Source organism: Notamacropus eugenii, chromosome 6 (genome assembly GCF_028372415.1).
Source record: "Notamacropus eugenii isolate mMacEug1 chromosome 6, mMacEug1.pri_v2, whole genome shotgun sequence".
Classification (NCBI taxonomy): domain Eukaryota; kingdom Metazoa; phylum Chordata; class Mammalia; order Diprotodontia; family Macropodidae; genus Notamacropus; species Notamacropus eugenii.
Genome location: NC_092877.1, coordinates 139930404 through 139951428, shown reverse-complemented (window position 1 = coordinate 139951428; position 21025 = coordinate 139930404). Strand labels below are relative to the sequence as shown.

General features: G+C 39.0%; 1 protein-coding gene across 2 annotated transcripts in view; it reads left to right on the top strand.

Moving 5' to 3' along the window:
• INPP4B (inositol polyphosphate-4-phosphatase type II B) overlaps positions 1-21025 on the top strand; it is a 958716-nt gene that overhangs the window by 18436 nt on the left and 919255 nt on the right. The gene's annotated exons all lie outside the window — the stretch shown is intronic.

The following is a 21025-nucleotide window of genomic DNA, read 5'->3' as shown; positions in this document are numbered from 1 at the left end:
TTATGAGAGATAATTTTGCCCCATTCCATTTCTCCCTTTCTCCTCCCAATAAATTTCTCTCTCACCACTTAATTTCATTTTTTTAAGATATGATCCCATCCTATTCAATTCACTCTGTGCTGTGTGTGTGTGTGTGTGTGTGTGTGTGTAATCCCACCCAGTACCCAGATACTGAAAAGTTTCAAGAGTTACAAATATTTTCTTTCTAGGAATGTAAACAGTTCAACTTTAGTAAGTCCCTTGTGACTTCTCTTTGCTGTTTACCTTTTCATACTTCTCTTCATTCTTGTGTTTGAAAGTCAAATTTTCTCTTCAGCTCTGGTCTTTTCATCAAGAATGCTTGAAAGTCCTCGATTTCATTGAAAGATCATTTTTTCCCCTGAAGTATTATACTCAGTTTTTCTGGGTAGGTGATTCTTGGTTTTAGTCCTAGTTCCTTTGACTTCTGGAATATCCTATTCCATGCCCTTCAATCCCTTAATGTAGAAGCTGCTAGATCTTGTGTTATCCTGATTGTATTTCCACAATACTTGAATTGTTTTTTTCTGTCTGCTTGCAATATTTTCTCCTTGACCTGGGACTCTGGAATTTGGCCACAGTGGTCCTAGGAGTTTCTCTTTCAGGTGGTGATGGGTGGATTCTTTCAATATTTATTTTGCCCTCTGGTTCTAGAATACCAGGGCAGTTTTCCTTGATAATTTCATGGAGGATGATGTCTAGGCTGTTTTTTTGATTATGACTTTCAGGTAGTCCCATAGTTTTAAAATTGTCTCTCTTGGATCTATTTTCCAGGTCAACTGTTTTTCCAATGAGATATTTCACATTATCTTCCATTTTTTCATTCTTTTGGTTTTGTTTTGTGATTTCTTGGTCTCTCATAAAGTCATTAGCCTCCATCTGTTCCATTCTAATTTTGAAAGAACTATTTTCTTCAGTGAGCTTCTGAACCTCCTTTGCCATTTGGCTAATTCTGCTTTTGAAAGCATTCTTCTCCTCATTGGCTTTTTGAACCTCTTTTGCCAATTCAATTAGCCTATTTTTCAAGGTGTTATTTTCTTTAGCATTTTTTTGGGTCTCCTTTAGCAAGGTGTTGACCTGCTTTTCATGCTTTTCTTGCATCTCTCTCATTTCTCTTCCCAGTTTTTCCTCCACCTCTCTAACTTGATTTTTAAAATCCTTTTTGAGCTCTTCCATGTCCTGAGCCCATTGAATATTTATTTTGGATGTTTGGGATACAGAAGCCTTGACTTCTAGGTCTTTCCCTGATGGTAAGCATTGTTCTTTCTCATCAGAAGGGATGGGAGCAGATATCTGTTCCCCAAGAAAGTAACCTTCTATGGTCTTATTTTTTTTCCCTTTTCTGGGCATTTTCCCAGCCAGTTATTTGACTTCTGAGTTTCCTCTCCACACCACCTCACCTCCAGATCTGCCCAGCCAGAGCTTGGGGGCTGAGATTCAAATAGTGCTTCCCAGCCTCAGGGCTTTTGATGGGGGCGGGGCTGCTATTCAATGTGAGATTACATTCAGGTGCTTGGGTGGGGGAAGGGTCACCACATGGGGTTCAGTTCCCTCAGGGGGTTTATGCAGAGACCTTCAACAATGGATCTAAGCTCCTGCCTGCTCTGGGATCCCCAGTCTGCTGCTGCCTCTGCTGCTGCCTCCTGAGGGGGCCTGAGTTATGGAGACACCCCGCTCCTCTCTCAGTGAGCTGAAAAGACCCTCTCACTGACCTTTGGTGCCTGTGGGTGGAGGGACCTGCGAGGCCACTGGAGATTCTGTTCCTGAAGCGTGCTTGGATCTGTTCCCTTCGATGCCATGTGGGCAAGGCAGGGCTGGGCTCTGCTCTGGGTCCCGTGCACGATGGACCTTTCATGTTGATTTTTCAGGTCTCTCTGTAACAGAAATCTCCTCCACTCCTTTGTTCTGTGGCTTCTGTTGCTCCAGAATATGTTGGGAGTTCTTCTTTACAGGTATTTTATGGGCTGTGGGTTTGGAGCTAGCATATGTGTATCTTTCTACTCTGCCATCTTGGCTCCTCCTGTTTTTTTTTTTTTTAAAGAAAGGATCATGATCATAAACCTGGAGTTGAAAGGACCTCATTTAAACCCTTTCATTTGATAGATGAGAAAACTGGGGACTTACCTACATGTAGTAGCAAGTATCATAGCTGGGATTTGACCCCAGATTCTTTGACTATAGAGCCTGTTCGCTTTCTATCAGTAATCATTGCTCAGCACGATGCCTGGTGCATAGCAGGTACTTAATAAATGGGTTGCTGATTAATAAAGCTGTTCATACATCTCTGAAGTTACATTTCTACATTTCTGTTATAATTATTGTGAATTGTGGACCCAGCAACCTAAGGGTTTTTTTGGGGGGAAGGGGGACTCTGCCAGGTATAATGTCTAAGATGCTTGCCTTCCTCTTTTTCTATCCTTTTTTGTCCCCACTCGCTCTTTGAAATCAGAATTTCAGGGGTCAGCTTAAGAATCAAACCCTAACAATGTCTACTACTTACTGTGCTCTGATTCTTGTCTAATGGAAACTGCTTCTGAGACTGGGATCCAGGTCCCACTTCTTGGGGTCCTCGCTGCACTTGCTTCTTCTTTACCTCAGGAAACTGGTGATCCTCATACAATCACTTTGGGCATTTCTCTTTTCCTAACTTTTACTGTCTCCCATTATTCCACCAAAGTCTATGAACTAATCCCTGATAAGGTGTTAAATGATAATTAAAGTGTAAACCAATATGGCCTTGAGGTATGATCCTGTCCAGAGTAATTTGCATTTAAAATGGACTACTGGAGATAAAAAAGCCTTTAAGTATCAAAAGAATGAAGCTAGAATGGTAGAATGATTAAAGATAGGGTTGCTATCTTTAGAAAAAGAGCCTTAACAGGGTCCCCCTCAAATTATACCACATAGGTTTAGGTTGATATATCTACTCAAAAAGGTAGCCACAGGAATGAGACTCAGTAGATACTGGAGTATTAGGTAAAAGTACTCTTTATCCTATCATGTTTCCTTGAAATACTGAGACTCAAAGCATTTTAATAATTTAGATAATTTTTTGAAATACTAATTATCTTTTTGGTTGCTCTTAATCCAAAAAAACCCTCAGAAGATCTGTCATGAATCGGGACAACAAGAGCCTGGAAGAGGAGAAACTAATCTCTGGGAGATAGAGTTAAAAAAAAAAATAAAGAAGAAGAGCTGAGAGCCAGGCTTAGCCCACAGGCTGGAGGTTCCCTACCTATGATCTCTAGCCTTCTTATTCCTAATCTATTAATTGTCTGCCAGACCTATTACTTATTGTTAACCCAAGCAAATATGAGACTTTTAGTGTCTTGGATATCCAAGTAGCCTTAAATGTTTCCAGGAAAACAATGTATGTTGCCAGGCAGTGAAGAAAAGGGGAACTGATAAAAGCCTCCATGAAATGCATGGAGATGGCTTTATTCTTATTGGTTAATGTCAATGATTATGTATGTGCCATCCCCTCAAACTGACCTACCATCTATACCTATGTGTCTGAGTATCTTTTGTTCTGTAGAAGGATAGGAAGGTTTCTTGGTATGTGAGGCATTTATAAACACTCTAATCTTTAAGATAGTATATTCACATATATAAGAGCAAGAGAAAGAATGTTTATTTGTGAAGGATTAAAATGAGTGCTGTTATCAACTTTTTCTTACAAATGTTCTCTCACCTGCGATTTTTTTTCCTGCATGAGAAGCTGTTAGAAGACATTCCTAATTTTTGTTTATTACACTGCTACCTGCGGGTGGACTTTGGAGGATAGCTCAGGGTAGGTCTTAGAGAATTTCAGGACCCACTTTAGGCTTTTTGGGACCAAAAGTAGTCAGTGAGGCTCTTTACTTTGAAGACTTATCTCCTGGGTATCCACAGAAGACACTTTCCACCTACTCTTCCAAGTCATCTAGTTGGGCAACTTTGATAGTGGCTGTAGAAATGAGAGATGCCTCCCCTTCTTTCTCTTTTCCAGTGTTGTGGGGGCAGAGCTTTGTTTCACTGTTTAACAACTAAAAGGAAAGGGGCTCAGCTGAACCATAGAGGTAGCAGCTAATGACAAAGGACAACATTCGACCTTCTTCTGGTCATGACAAGGGAACTTCCAAATATAAAACAAAAATGGGCTTACAGATAAATTAGGGAAACACTTCAAGGACTTTTATTTAGATGAAACCAAAGGTTTTTTACCCTTTTTGGGTATCATGGATCCCCTTTGGCAATCTGGTTATGCTTGTGAACTCCTTCTTAGGATAAAGTTTTTTTTTAAATTAATTGATTTATTTTTAGTTTTCATTCCTTTCCACGAGATTTTGAGTTCCAAATTTTCTCCCCATCTCTCCCTTCTCTTCCACTCAGGATGGCATTCCTTCTGAATACCTCTTCTCCCAAATTTCCCTCCCTTTTATCATTCCCCCTATTATCCTCTTCCCCCTTTACTTTCTTGAAGGGCAAGATAGATTTCTATTCCCCATTGTTTGTATATCTTATTTCCCAGTTGCATGTAAAAACAGTTTTTTAATACTTGTTTTTAAAACTTTGAGTTTCAAATTCTCTCCCTTCTTCCCTCCCCATTGAGAAGGCAAGCAATTCAACATAGGTTATACATGCATAGTTATTCAAAACACTTCCATAATAGTCTTGTGAAAGACTAACTATATTTCCCTCCACCCTATCCCCCTCCCCCTCGCCATTCTATTTTTTCCTTTGTCCCTTTTCAAAAGTGTTTGCTTCTGACTACCTCCTCCTCCAATTTGCCTCTTCCCCTCTTATCCTCTTCTCTCCTACTTTCCTGTGGGGTAAGATGCCCAGTTGAGTGTGTATGTTATTCCCTCCTTAAGCCAAATCCAATGAGAGTGCGGCTCACTCATTCTTTCTTACCCCCCCCCTCCACTGTGAAACGTTTTTCTTGCTTCTTTTGTGTGAGATAATTTACCCCATTCTATCTGTTGCTTTCTCCTTCTCCTAATATATTCCTCTTTCACCCTTAATTTTAGGTTTTAGATATCATCCCTTCATATTCAACTTACACAATGACACCCATCCATCCATCCATCCATCCATCCATCCATCCATCCATCCATCCATCCATCCATCTATTTATCTATTTCCTCCAACTGCCCTAATACTGAGAAAGGTCTCATGAGTTACAAATATTGTCTGTCCATGTAGGAACAGTTCAACTTTAATTAGTCTCCTGTGATTTCTCTTTCCTGTTTACCTTTGCATGCTTCTCTTAATTCTAATATTTGAAAGTAATATTTTCTATTTGGCTCTGGTCTTTTCATTAAGAATCCTTGAAAGTCCTCTATTTCATTGAATGTGTATTTTTTCCCTTGAAGGATTATACTCAGTTTTGCTGGGTAGGTGATTCTTGGTTTTAATCCTAGCTCCTTTGACCTCTGGAATATCATATTCCAAGCCCTTCAATCCCTTAATATAGAAACTGCTAGATCTTGTGTTATCCTGATTGTATTTCCACAATACTTGAATTGTTTCTTTCTGTCTGCTTGCAATATTTTCTCCTTGACCTGGGAACTCTGGAATTTGGCCACAGTGGTCCTAGGAGTTTCTCTTTTTGGATGTCTTTCAGGTGGTGATGGGTGGATTCTTTCAATATTTATTTTGCCCTCTGGTTCTAGAATACCAGGGCAGTTTTCTTTGATAATTTCTTGAAAGATGATGTCTTTTGATCATGGCTTTCAGGTAGTCCAATAATTTTAAAATTCTCTCTCCTGGATCTATTTTCTGGGACTGTGGGTTTTTCCATTGAGATATTTCACATTGTCTTCTATTTTTCACTCTTTTTTTTCTATTTTATAATTTCTTGATTTCTCATAAAGTCATTAGCTTCCATTTGTTCCACTCTCATTTTGAAGGAATTATTTTCTTCCGTGAGCTTTGGGACTTCCTTTCCATTTGGCCATTTCTGCTTTTTAAGGCATTTTTCTTCTCATTGACTTCTTGGACTTCTTTTGTCATTTGGGTTAGTCTATTTTTTAAGATTTTCTTTTCTTCAGTCTTTTTTTGGGTCTCCTTTAGCAAGTTGTTGACTTCTTTTTCATGATTTTCTTGCATTGCTCTCATTTTCCTTCCCAATTTTTCCTCTGCTTTTCTTACTTGATTTTCAAAATCCTTTTTGAGCTCTTCCATGGCCTGAGACTAATTTATGTTTTTCTTGGAGGCTTTTGATGTGGGAGCTTTGACTTTTTTGTCTCCTTCTGCTTATATGTTTTGATCTTCTTTGTCACCAAAGTAAGAGTCTATAGTTTTGAGTTCTTTTATGATGCTGACTCATCTTTCCAGTCAAAAACTTGACTTTCTAACTTTTTGTCAAGGTAGAACTCTGCTTTCAGTGGGGGTAGGTATGGGTGTGGGTATGGGCTGTCCCAGGCTTCAGAGATTTTGTATCAGCCACTGGATCCCCCACTGTTGCTGGGCCCAGAGCTCCAGAAGCAGACTCCACCACTGCTGAGGCTGCTGCTGCTGCCACCAACTGCTGCCACCATCCCTACCACCCTGAGCCTTTTGCTGGACCTCAGACCTTGAGCTCCTCTTTCACCTAGGTCCCACAGAGTTTTCACACTGACCCTTTCAGCATTTATGGGTTGAGAAGTCTGGAAACTGCCACAGCTGCCAATGATTTTCTGAGACCTGCTCCAGTACATCTGTGCCAGTGCGGCCCATGCCACACTGTGCTCCACTTTGTGCCTGGTATGACAGACCCTTCCTGTTAACTTTCTAGCTTATCTTGGGCTGGGGATTTATTTCCCTCTGTAATTTTGTGGGATCTGTAGCTCTAGAATTTGTTTCAAGTCATTTTTTTTACAGGTATTTGGAGGGCTTTGGGGCAGAACTTAGGGAAGTCTCTGCTTTTATTCCACTATCTTGGCTCTGCCAAGGATAAGGTTTTTAAATGCATTAGATAAATTCATTACAAAGAAAACCAATTATGTTAAAATAGCTATCAAAATATGTCTAAAAAAACCCAGACAAAATCATGGCCCTAGGTTAGAACCCTTGAATTAGATTATTTCTAATGTCTCTTCCAGTTCTAAATCTATGAATTTGAAGCTATGTTAGCCCTCTCTAAACTCTATTTTATGATTCAATGACTTTTTATCTTTTCTTGTTCCATGTTAAGCTTAGACCTTTAGAAATAAATACCAAAGATAAAACCAAAATCCATTAATTAGGTTCTACAAGAGAGCCTTAACCTTCCTTGTCTAGACCAGTCTGCAAATGTGTCTGCATTGCCTCTGAAGACCACAGGATACCAGGGAAATGAAACTGTCTGCCACTTGGAAACCATTTAATTGCCTAAATTGAAAATTGTATCTAGAGAAATATCCATAAACCCAGGGAACTACCTAGCTTGAAAGAAACATCTGCCTTGTTTAGCTTGATCACTGCCATCCAATAAGCATCATTCATCTGATAACTTTTGTGAGTTGTGCACCCTTAAAATTTTTGCTTTTCACTGATTCTTCTTTTTAGCATGCTTCCCATTAGGAGACATAAATATTAACTTGCATAAAATGCATTCTGAATTGGTAGAGAAAGTACTTCCCCAGGAGCTTCCTACACTGGTAACATCACAGTGCACTGAAGAAAAAACATTCCTCAGACACCACTCATAGCGTAATGTTGGCAGTGTAATATTGCAAACTACACTATATGATGGTTTATTTCTCTCTCTTGCACTCTTCTAAGACGCATCTTACAAGGCAAAAGAATTTTATTTTTAGGAAAGGCTTATTGATGCCATCTGGTGCTAACAGTGGTTAGGTTTTTTGTGTCACAAACACTCACAGCACAAATACTGACCCATGGCACTGTATCTGCATGGGAAGAACTATCAATCAGAAGAAAATATGGTCCTGTGGGTGGACAACTCTTCACTAAGACTAGGATGGATGAAATTCATTCTGAGAGAAATCTCTTGTGTTCTTGTGGGAAGAATACGTCCTGAGGCACATTGAGGAACTGCTGTGGACTGTCTGTCTACCTCTGATGGCTTATCATTATCAACAACAAACCCCAACCTGAAAATATGCTTAATCTTGAGGAGCAGCAAATATGCCTCTTGAAAAAAAATACAACAAACCTAGTGCTGTTTTTTCTTATGTTTTGTGAGCCAGTAATTCGTTGAAAGCACAAGGGGATCTCTTCCCTCTTCTTTAAATGGATGGGTAGTGAATAATTCTTTCTCACCCTTGTGTATGCTTGAAGAAGAGTTTTGCAGAGAAATCTGTGGAAACTCTCCCCTGCGGGGAGATTAATGCTTTAATATGCAAAGGAAGACAAGCCACCATTCCTTTTGCTAAGCTCTTCATGTTCCACATTATCAGTGCTTTACTTTGCTCTTACAGAGTGTCCTCTCAAAAAACCTTTAGAGTCCACATTTGCGACAGTTGTAAACCCAGCCCTCCCTCTCAGATTTGCCATAGCTCTGTGGCTTTGGAATCCTTTGGGTTTTGGGAGCCTCACTGAGATCCAACATACTGACTGAATGCATAGAGGTGTCAGATCTTCCATCTGTATCATCTCACACTGTGGTCTATGCCCTCTGACTTATGTGAGTGGAGTCACAGGTTCCTGGAATCCCAGAGCTAAAAGAAGCATCTTGTTCAGAGATCATTTTGTTCCCCTGTGCATTAAGCAGGACTCTTCTTTATCACCTGCCTGGAGAAGTGGTGATCCACTACTACTTGGAGTCCCCCTCTGTAACAAATTAACTCAATAAGTATTTATTAAATACTTAGTATGGGCTAACACTATGCCAGACTTCTAGGGATACTGCAGTACTCTCCTGGCTCTGTGATCCCTTCACTGTGCATGTTCTATATGGCAGTGCAGATGACAGCTTACCAATGCCAGCCCACTCTGTGTGGCTCTTGTCCATGCTGTCCCATATGTTCCCTGTAGGGGTCCACACAGCATGTGCCAAACCTTCTTAGGTTTTTCTTGACATTATGAAGATCCCAGTATGGCACACAGGCTGTCTATTAGTTTTTTCTTGCTCTTGTCCTACATGACATCTCACCTCTACTTCCTGGACGGCATCCTTTACTCTTTGGTTCTTCGTAGTACCTTACTTATTATGTGTTGCACACAGTTCATACCCACTGTGTTCCTTTCTTTCCCCCTATGCCCTCTGAGTGATATTCATGTTTAATTCTTTGGAGAATGTAATACCTTATGAGTCACAGCCATAAGATGGGTGTTGGGGCTACCAAGACAGACTTGAAGACAGTCATTGTCCTTAAATTCACTCTGGACCAAAGCAGCACCATTTACTTTAGGGCAGTGCAAAGTACTTCAATACATCACCCGAGAGTGATTTCAGGGAAGGACATGTCCTTTGTCCCTCAATATCTTTGTGAAGTAGAAGACTGATTGATTTCATTTGGGTTTCTGTTGCATTACAAGTTAGCTATGTAGCTGGGTACTCTGGAAGTGAGGCATGAGATGAGTTGTGAAGTCTTTGTGGATGGGTTAGCCATATTAGATAGCTAGCTAGTATTTATATAGTATTGTAAGGTTCGCAAAGTACGTATAGATACATCCTTGGGAGGGAGGTGTTTTTAGTATCCCCAATTCACAGATAAGAAAACTAGTGCAGACAGAGGACAGATGACCTGTCTAGGGTCACATAGTCAGTGAATGTGTGAGACAGAAAATAGTCTATGACATCTTGAAAATGCTTGTCTTTCATTGTACACAACATATCCAAAGAAGCATTCCTCATAGAGAGGGATGACATATACTCAGATCTCTCCAGGGAAAAGGTGCTATGTGTATCCTGAGTGACAACATGACATATAAACAAAGCAAAACAAGACTGTATTTCCTTTTTCTTTTCCTTTCTTATTCTCTCATTTTGGAAAACACAGTGCAAAGAGATAAGCTGACTGTTTTTCACCAGAAAATTGCCAACCTTTAATCTGTGGGACTGAGGATGATATCCCCTTGGTGCCAAAATGGTAGAGGCAGAAACATACTGTCTAATATTTTATAAGTTGAAAGGGAATCATGTAAGTTGAAACCCCAGGATTCCTTTCAGGTTTTCTGACCTATAATCCTTGATATGATTAAAATTCTGCTATAAGTTTGCTTGTGGACTTTGACTTTGAAAAGAAAGACCTTCTTGAAGTTTTAACTACATTTGTGCATAAAAAGTGTTGAGACTAGCCCCTAGTTTTTTTGGAGGGGAGGCATTAACTAACTTGATCTCCTACTGATGACACCTCCATCAAGGAAGTGACTACAAATCCTACAGATTACAATTGTTCGTAACTTTGTTAATGAAGGCTAGAGATGAAGAGCAAGTTGAATTAATCCAGGTGGTTTAGAAGTACTTCAGTAGATTTATGATGGTGTAATTGAAGGTATTTATTTCCTTCATCTGTTTTGCTTGGCATCTGTCCATATTTTCTCATCCTATGTAACTCTTAACCATGTCTTTCCTTTTTGTGTTTTAAATTTTTGTTGATATATTTGTCATTTTATATCACCTTCATTTCAGAATATAACCCTCCCTAATCATCCTTTGTAACAAATAACTTTAAAAAAGAAAGAACAGAAAAAACAGCTCAGAAGAACTAATCAGTATATCATCTGAGCATGGCAGTATATAGAATCCACACCAAAGAAGGGAGGGCAATGCATCTCTCCAAATCTTTTCTGGTTTCCTGTTTCTTTCTGTAAAATTTCCATAGAATAACAACCAAATGACCCAGAGGCCATCCTTTATTTAATTTTCTCTAGTAGAGTACCTACTCAGTAACTAAATGAAAGTCTCACATTTTAAGTAATGCCCAAGTACATCAATGAATTGGTGCTTATATTTTTATGGATGCAAATCTCCCCAGTGATCTCCATTATTTCTCACATATACCTGTAAAAATTATACAAGTCTTGTCCATGACCTCCCATAAGTTCACTACAAGCAGCCTACCCAACATGCATGGGACCCTTGATCAATTTCTGTGAATCTCTAACACAGGAAAATATCCCTTACTTATCCCTTGCTTTTCCCTTATGACCAGCCTATCATCTTTTCCACTCATGTTTTTCTTTGATGATGTCCATGAAACAAATTTCAAGTAATTGAATTAATATTTATAAATGGTCTTTAAGCATTGTGATTCTTGCTCTCTGTTCTTTCTTCTATCACTCTGCTGCTATCAGTGTGGAGGCAGAAGTGGGCCTCTTAGGATTAATGGCCATTTTATGTTTTTATGTTTCACTAGCCATTGGGGCAAAAAAACTGCCCTCTAACTCCTCACCTTCTGGTGATGAACCTCTTCACACTTAGTGGGGCTGTTCCTCAGAGGGCAAATATAATTCATTGGTAGGACCATCCCTCATCTTTTCCAGCTTGGTAGAACTTTCCAGAGCTTGTACTCCATTGACATAATCTGAAGAGACATTGGAAAAGGGCTTCAGTGGATGACAACTGAAAGTAGAGGCTGAAAAAAAATCCAGAGTTTTAATGTTTGGAGAAGCTATTTTTCTCAAGTACTCATTTAAAATATCAAGGTTGTTATACATAAAGGCTTAGGTCTGCTAGGTGGTACAATGGATAGAGCACCAGTGCAGGAGTCAGGAGGACCTGAGTTCAGATATCACCTCAGACACTTGACACTCACTAGCTGTGTGACTTTGGGCAAGTCACTTAACCCCAATTACCTCATCTTGAGTCATCTCCAGTCATTCTGATGAATGTCTGGTCAGTGGATTCAGATGGCTCTGGAGGAGAAGTGAGGCTGGTGACCTGCACAGTCCTCCCTCACTCAAAACAAAGTCAAGTGCAAGTCATGTCATTATTTTTCTGATGGCATGATATTCTTGGCAACAAAGGACAAGCACACACACACAAAGGCTTAACTCAAGCCAGTCTTCTCTGGTAGTTTGGATTCAATATTACAATGACATGAAATACTCACAGAAGTTCTGAGCATTAGCAATAGGAGATTTGCTTAACCTTAGCATAGGAAGGAGATCAAACGAAAATATTCAAGTGAGAGCACGCTGATGATTCAGATGAATTCAGCTCTCATGCCTCTATGCTGGTGGTGGCCAAGGAAGTTTGTAGGAAGAGCATCAGGGAGCAGTTGTGACTTTAAAGCTCCTTGTGGCTTTTTCAACCCATCCAACAAGCAACATCCACAGTCCATACCTTTATTCTCCTGTGCCCATTAAATCTTGAGGATAGTTTGAATACCCTTTAAAGGATAGAACTAGTCTAGCCATCATGGGGTAGATATTCCTCCTACCATAACATATTCTCTTATTTATTTATGTTCATGCCAACATTTCATCATCAATTTTAGCCTACAATAATTTAATTCAAATCAACAAGTTTCATTAATTCTGTCCAACAAATATTTAGGCACTCTGCCAGGTGCTGAGGATACAAAGATAGATAAAACACAGACTTTTCTTTCAAGAAACTTACGGCCTAATAAAGGGTAAGAAATATGTACAAAAAGTGATGATACAATGGAGAATAATACAAGTGCAAAGCAGAGATCCAGGTAAAAGATTATGAGAAATTTGAAGAGAGAGAGAGATCATTTTCGCTCATGAGTATCAGGGAATGCTTTGTGGAGTAGATGGAAGCTGAAATGATCTTTGAAGATGCTGAGGGGGGTGGTTTGGAGCATTAGGTTCTGTTTGGCACTTTCTGCAGATGCAGGATGTTATCTCCTATTGTTTCCTCTGCCTTATGGTCTACTCATGAACCACCTGTTGTCATTATACAGCTTTTAATCTATTGAGCATGTGTAGCAAATCATTAGCCTATGCAGCTGCTTTGCGGTGTAGAAATGCCCCTATTTTGAGAAGCTCTAAAATGTCTTTTCATTATTTCCTTGCTCTCTGCACTTATATAGTCAATTTGCCATCTATTCCCTTCGTGCCATCCTTCCCTTTGTCCCAGTCAGATCCAGTTTGCCATCTTAAAGTTTGTCTTTTATGTAAGTGAGATTTTCCAGTCAATCAATGAGTATAATTTACCTTTTTGATGCTCTTTTGGATAATCTTAATGTGCCATTCACTGTGCTAAGTGCTGGAATTGCAAAGAAAGGCAAAACAAACAAACCAGCAAAAATAAAGACTAGTTGCTGCTCTCAAGGAGCTCATGGTATGGAAAAAGTTGTTAAGAGAAAGGGAAAAGAAACGAGAATAGTTTTGAAAGAAATACTGAGAAAGCAGCTCACAGAGAAAAGACACTCAAATGTCCTATTTGTAGTCTCTAACGTGCATATGATTGATATGAGGACTTTTAGATATATAGCTGGGAAGGCCAGATAGCTAGCACCGTTTGTTGACTATGGGACAAATATATAGTGTCAGGTTGTGTCATGGTTGACAGAAATGTAGGTTTCGGTTTCTTACCATGAGATGGAACTGAGTCATTTCACACAAGACTCTCTTTGGAACAAGAGGGTTGGTCATGGCCAGACCTCTGGATCTAGTGGATCAAAACAGAGCTTAGAGCTAGGACCAGCAGAAAACTCTGGTCTTTTCCAGGAACTGACCTCAGAACTCTGACTGTTACATGCTTCTTGAAATGGAAGAAGAAAAAGGTTTGCCATTGATTTCTAGGACCTGAGTTGAGCTGGACTCAGGAACTGATTTGAGATATGAGCTAAGTAGAGATGAACCTTGAGTATTTGTCTATAAATCTAGACACATTCTCTGTCCAGTACAGACAGTGTCCATAGAGGAGAGTAGACACACTGATAGACCCATCATAAGGAGACATGTCAAGAACAAAGATAAGATGTCTGAGAAAAGTTGAGCTGGTAGCATAAACTGAGATCTACATGGTAAGACCTCAGATCTTGCATTGTCATCTGCTGCCTTAGAAGTTAGAACCTCCCAGAGCTCAGCCAGGGGAGCAGATATGGAAAAGCTTTGCAGATCCCAGACTCAGGGTTTTTATTTTGCTGAAAGAGTTTAATGTTGCCTTAGCAACCCAAAAGTAGGATAGTTCTGCCCAGAAAGACTATGGAAGGCCTTGTCCACCAATAATTTAGTTATTACAAGTTGTACAGATTACCCCTGCAGGGAAGAAAAGAAGCCAAGGACCAGTGTTCAAGCTGTGAGTTGTCCTGGGCCCATGTGTTCTTGACATGTCTCCTTATAATTGGTCTATAAGTGCGTCTACTCTCCTCTATGGACACTGTCTGTATTGGACAGAGAATGTATCTAGATTTGTAGACAAATACTATGTTTTAATTATACTTGTTTTGCTTTCTGTTTAGTAAATGTTTCTGATTAAGAGTTAATGGAGTTAATTCTGGTTGATTTGTTAAATGGACAGCACCCTGATGGGGGCTTAGTAGTTACAGTTGTTAGCAGTAGAATAGCTTCCTTACATCTCTAGTTCTCAGAAATAGTGAGCTTTGGCACTATATTCACATTCCCTTGGGAATCCCTGATCTGCTTGCAGGCATGCAGGGTGGTTGAGTAAGACAGCTTGGAAAAGCCATGTCCTGTGCTACTTGAAGATTTATCTTCCTTGCAAATAGATATTCTCATCCTATTAGTGCAGTGCTTTGGTTTTGAAAGCCTATGTATCTATTAAGTTATGGGATCTTAATTACATTCTGATTATGATGAGTTTAAGTTACTAGTGGCAAATCCAGGTACAGATACTGGGCAGACCTTTGAAAAAGCAGCAATTCTATGGAAGAGACAGAGATTTAGGATCCATCTATCTCTTAAGAAAAGAAGCCTTAACCACAGATCTTTGGGGAACAGCCGTGTTGACAGGTTTCATTAGGATCACAGAATCTCAAAGGAACCTCAGTGACCATCTACAGTAACTTCCTCATTTATATTAAGGAAATTGAGACAAAGTGATGTTAAGTGATTTCCCCAAATTCACACATGTAGGAAGCATCAGAGACGGTATATGAATTCAAATCCTTTGAACCATACTAGAGAAGGTGAATTAAATAACTAAGACAAAGGAGATATGAGACAGGAAAGGAAGGGGTGGATCTCTGCATGCACTCATAGTGATGTTTCATGGTATAAGGACTATGTAAGAATTAGAAAGCTGATTTGATCTGGGGGTATTTATTAAGTGCCTACACTGTGTTAACAAAACAAACTCTTAAGAAACCTAATTTTAATAGCAAAAGAAGAAACATAAATGGAAAGAGGGGTTGGGGAGAATGGAAACAAGGCATTTAGTGGGGATGAACAATAGTTTGGAGAGTGAGTTGAGTTGGGAGTACCATGGGGCCATAACTAAAGGAAAAGGTGACAGCTTAAATGCATTTATAATTTCTCTTACATACATGTGTGTGTTCATTCGTCCTTCATTGCCTAAGAAGACCACGCCATCAGAGAAATGATGACATGTCTTGCCCTTGACTTTGTTTTGAGTGAGGGAGGGCTGTTCAGGTCACCAGCCTCACTTCTCCTCCAGAGCCATCTGAATCCAGTGACCAGATATTCATCAGGAGGACTGGAGATGACCCAGGATGAGGCAATTGGGGTTAAGTGACTTGCTCAAGGTCACACAGCTAGTGAGTGTCAAGTATCTGAGGTGAGATTTGAACACAGGTCCTCCTGACTTCTGTACTGGTGCTCTATCCACTGTACCACCTAAGTGGATAATCTTAGAATGGGAAGATTATTTAGTCTAACCTTACCTCCATGTAGGATTACCTTGATGGGTGATCATTCAGAGTTTATTGGATTATGTCTAGATGAGGCAGGGATTCTTAACCTGGGATATTTTTCAGGTGAACTTGAATGGGGCAAAAATTACATTTTTATTTATATGATTTGCTTTCTTTGTAATCCTATGTATTGTACTTTATGTGTTTAAAAACGTTACTTTGAGAATGGCTCTGTAGACCCACAGAAAGGTCAAAAACCTCTTATGTATGTACAAGACCTTAATTACTGTAAGAGATGACTTATTCCATTGTTGGACAGCTCTGAAATTTAGAAAATTCTTCCCCATGTTGAGCTGAAACCTGCCTTTTTATAACTTCTATGCACTGTTTCTAACTCTACCCTCTAGGACAACACAAGATATGCCCATTCCTTTTCCTAAATGCCAACCCTTCTAATATTTGAAAAGGTCTCATTTATTCATTATATGCTAGGCAGTCTTCCAGATCCTAAGGATAGACAAAAACAAAATGGCCCCTGGTTGCAAGAATGTTCTCCTGCAGGGAAGCGTCATGTTTATTAGAAGTCACTAGGGATTTCAAAAGGAAGGAGAAGAGGGAGAGAGAATTCCTTTCATAGAAGATAGCCTGTGTAAAAACTTGAAGGCAGGAGATGGGATACCATCTGTTGGAATAGTTTAACAAGCCATTTATTTTTTTGTAATGTAGCTCCTTTTCATCTTTTCTCCTTTAAGCTAAGCACCTCTAATTTTTCTAGTTGCTCCTCGTATGATGTTGCTTCCATATCCTGACCATCCTAATCATTTTTTTTCTGGGTAAATTCTAGTTAGTGTTTTCTAAAAAAGATGGTGTCCAGGACTGAAGGACAGTATTCCAGATGTATCCTAACAATAGGTAACTGGCTTACAGATGCATCATTCCATCCTATTCCTTAGTAAATATGCTGATTACATGGGGAAATGTAGAAATATTTATAAGCTTGATATGAAAAATATTTTAGATAAATGTACCAAAATTAGTGTAGAGAAAGTAGTTTTCTGGGGCTGGGTTTCTGGAATTTTCTTATCTTCTCTTGGACAAATACAATGTGGAATATCAGAGTCTTGTGTAGCATTGGAGAATATCAGGTCTTAAAAGATGTTTTAAAAAAAATATGCACCAATGCACCAATATTAAGCAGTAGCCTAACTAGGCAGTAGCCTAGGAGAAAGAGTGTGGGACATGGATTTGAAGTACTTGGATTCAAATCCCGGTTTTGCCCCTTACTTTTTGTATGACTGGGGAAAGGCCTTAATCATCTGTAAAATGAGGCTGTTCTGGTACATGATCTTTTACTTTCCTTCCCATTCTAAATCTCTAGTTCCATGATTATTTCTGGTTACATAATCAATGTTTTCTTTCTGCCAATTGTGAACTTTGTGTTTTCTATCAGATTTAGTAACATTTGAGGAGGAGTTACAGCAACAGAGAATGCTCATTTTCCTCTTCACACACATATACATACTTTCATGGACAAACACAAAGGTGACATTAAATTAAAGTAATAGCACAGTCTGATTTCCCTTCCAATACCCTAAAAAAAAAAGGAATGGATTAGAATATAGGCTTTATTACTTTTCAGGAAAGTAGTATATTAGTCTGAATGAATGAGTATGTACTTAAGGCTTAGGAAACTAACAAAAAATTAGTTTTCAAAACTCATTTAGCTGTGGTGCACTTTGGGGCCTCAGATATACTGAAAAAATTCTTCAGTCTAGGTCCATGCAACATGCCCATGATAAAGGAAGATTGAGAATACTTTGTAGTAAAATAGAGAAAATTATGCCTTATTTCCTGCTGGACAATATTGTCATATCTAATAAATATTTTTGTTACAAACCAGAAGAATGCTAAGCTGCCTTCACTCAAGGAGGTCTGTGGAGTTCTATAACTGATAATAGTAAATTGGCTCTGAATACAACGTAGGTAGGAGTACTCGCCTGAACATTCTTCTCTCCCAGCCTACTGGTTGGTTTGGCTTCTATTTGCTTCTTTCTGTAACTTTTGACATAGTTGTACACTCCTTCTTTTTGGACATTCTTTCATCTCTTGGCTTCCATGATTCTCTCTTGGTTTTTTCCTAGCTCTCTGGCTAGGAGACACTACCCTTTTTATCTCCTTTCTTAGATCCCAAATCCAGTTCCCTTTAGCCTAGGTATTCAACAGAGTTTGTCCTGGGATCATCACTTCTATCTTTACATTTTCTCCCTTGGAGATCTCATCATCTCCTATGGATTTCAGTATTATTTCTGACTGAAGGCACGATCTCCTGCATTGTGCATTCTCCTGCCTTAGTCAGTGTCTTGCAGGGTCCATCAATAACTCTTGCTCATCTACTTTTTGCCTTTAAGGCTCCATCAGACTGTGAACTTCTTGAGAACAGATGATATTCTGTCTTGTTTTATATCTTTAGTGCTTAGTACAGAGCCTGCAACATAGTGGGTGCTTAATAAATACTAGTTGATTGATTGACTACTTTGAGACAAAATAACATTGAATATCTATTTTATACACTGGTGCTCCCATGTCCTGCCTAGTTCTGCCCTTCCACGAGCTCAAGGAACCAAGATCCTTCTGAACTCCTCCTATTGTTGGATTATAAACATAAGCTTGGAAATTTTCTTGCAGAACAGCTCTTCTTTTCCTGTATAAAACAAGAGTTCTGTGGAATACAATTTAGGGAAAGATGATAGTAATTACATTTATGTGGTGTTTTATTATATTATGCTCTTAACTATATTATTGATTCTAATATTGCTTAAAAATGAACAAATAAAAATCATGCAGTAGACCAAATTCTCAGGAGGCATTATGATTCTTAATAGAAAGGGATGACCAGAAAGAAGCAAAGGGAGTTTATTGTGATGAAAATTCACAAAATTTTGCTAATGAAACATCTATGAAGATTAAATTCTTAGCCAAATAGAACCTTCATCAAATAATGGTAGAAATCAGGAGACAGTAAGTTTATTTTATCTCTATCAGGAAGCCCAAAGGAGCTAACTTGATTTTGCTTATTAAATTGAAATTATGGTCATTCAATGAAATAGAAGGATTTCTAACATTCAGAATTGAACAAAAAATTTTATCTCCAATATCAAAACCCAAGAAAAGCCTAAAAAGGTGAAAAGGCAAAAGAAAATATAAGGAATTCAGTGCAGCTGAACCATTTACATACCTACATGGGAAGATGATAATTGTAACTATTAAAAATTGTACCACTAATAATATAGCTAGAAGGAATATATATATATATATATATATATAGACAGTGGGTGTGGTTATAAGGTGAATTTGAGGGAATCACAAAAATATAATTAAGGGATGAGAAAGAAGAGTGCACTAGGGTACAGAAGGAAGGGAGAGGTAGAATGGGGTAAATTATTTCACATGAAGAAGCATGAAAAGGCTATTATAGTGGAGGGAAAGATGAAAGGGTAGGTAGTGGGTATCACTTGAACCTTACTTTCATCACTTGAACCTTATTCATGAACCTTATTGGTTCAAAGAAGAAATAATAGTCTGAGTTTTTTTTAATGATGTTTACTCATTTTTTATGTTTATGTTTACTCATTTTTTTATGATGTTTACTCATTTTTTATGTTCTGTGTTTACTCATTTTAGCAGCCAAATATTTGATTTTCTAACACTTTGTCAAGGTAGGATTATGCTACCAGTGCAGTTGGGGATCGGTGGTGTACTGTCACATGCTTCAGGGGTTTTGTATCAGCTCGTTGATCCCCCACCTTCTGTGGTAGCCACTGTCACTCTCCACACCACCCTAGGATGGGGGTTGGACCTGGCCAGACTGCACATTTCTTTTTCACCCAGGTCCCACAGAGTTTTCCCACTGACCTTTTTGGCATTTGTGTATTTAGAAGTCTGGAAAATGCCACAGCTGCCTTTGATTCAGTCCCCCTGAAGTCTGCTTGGCCCTGTGCCAGCATGACCCACACTTGACTGCACTCTACTCCCTGTCTTGTGCAATATACCCTTTCCGTTGACTTTCCAGGTTGTCTTAGGCTGGAGATTTGTTTCACTCTGATTTTGTCTGTTCTGTAGCTCTAAAATTTGTTTAGAGTCATTTTTAACAGGTATTTGGAAGACTCTGGGGGAGAGCTCAAGCAAGTCTCTTCTTTTACTCCACTGTCTTGGCTCTGCTCCCTCAAAGATGTAATACTATACACAATCAGTTGAATATAGACATCTAACTTACCTGATAGAAAAGAAGGAGGGGAAGAGATTGAGTAAAAGGTGTGTGTGTGAGGGAACTGACAGAAGAGAGGGAAGATCAGAGAAGGTGGTAGAGAGAAGCAAACACTGTGAAGGAGGGAAAAGGTGAAAGAAGAGAGGATAGACAGGAGGAAAAATAGAATGGAGGGAAATATACAGTAATCATAACTGTGAATGTGAATGGGATGAACTCTCCTATAAAATGGAAGCAGATAGAAGAGTGGACCAAGAACCAGAATCCTACAATATATTGTAGGATTACAAGAAACATACTTGAAGCAGAGAGACACACACAGGGTAAAGGTAAGGGGCTAGAGCAGAATATATTATGTTTCAGATGAAGTAAAAAAATAACAAAAAAACCAGGGTAGCAATGTTGATCTCAGAAAAAGCAAAAGCAAAAACAGACCTAATTAAAAGAGATAAAGAAGGAAACTACATCTTGTTAAAAGATACTGTAGACAATACAGTAATATCAATACTGAACATATATGCACCAAGTGATATAGCATCCAGATTCTTAAAGGAGAAGTTAAGTGAACCCAAGCACCACTTAATGGTTATTTTGGGGGGCCCTCCTGGCTTAGAGTGAATGTAATTAGTAATTGTTTCTCTTTTGGCCAGCAACTCTGAGGGTCTTCCCCTCCCAGTTTGATTTTTTTTTTTTTATTAAGGGGGCCATCCCTTGACTCACTTCTTAAAGAGGTCTATTCACTGAATGGGCTTTGCCTCACTCAAACTGAGAACTTGAAAAGACATTAGCCAAGGACAAAGGGTTCCCACTGCATTCTGGGCCATCTCCAGTCATCTTAATTGTTACATGGCCCCTGGACCCAGATGGCTCTGGAAGAAAAAGTGAGGCTGGTGATTTTGCACAGCCCTCCCTCACTCAAATCAGTCAATTACAAGTCATGTCAGCATCTCCTTGATGTCATGGTCCTCTTTGAGAATGAAGGACAAACCACAAACACACACACATACGCACACACACACACACACACAAGTTCATGACCAAACAAGAGATAAAGAGCATCACAAAATGTAAAATAGATAATTTT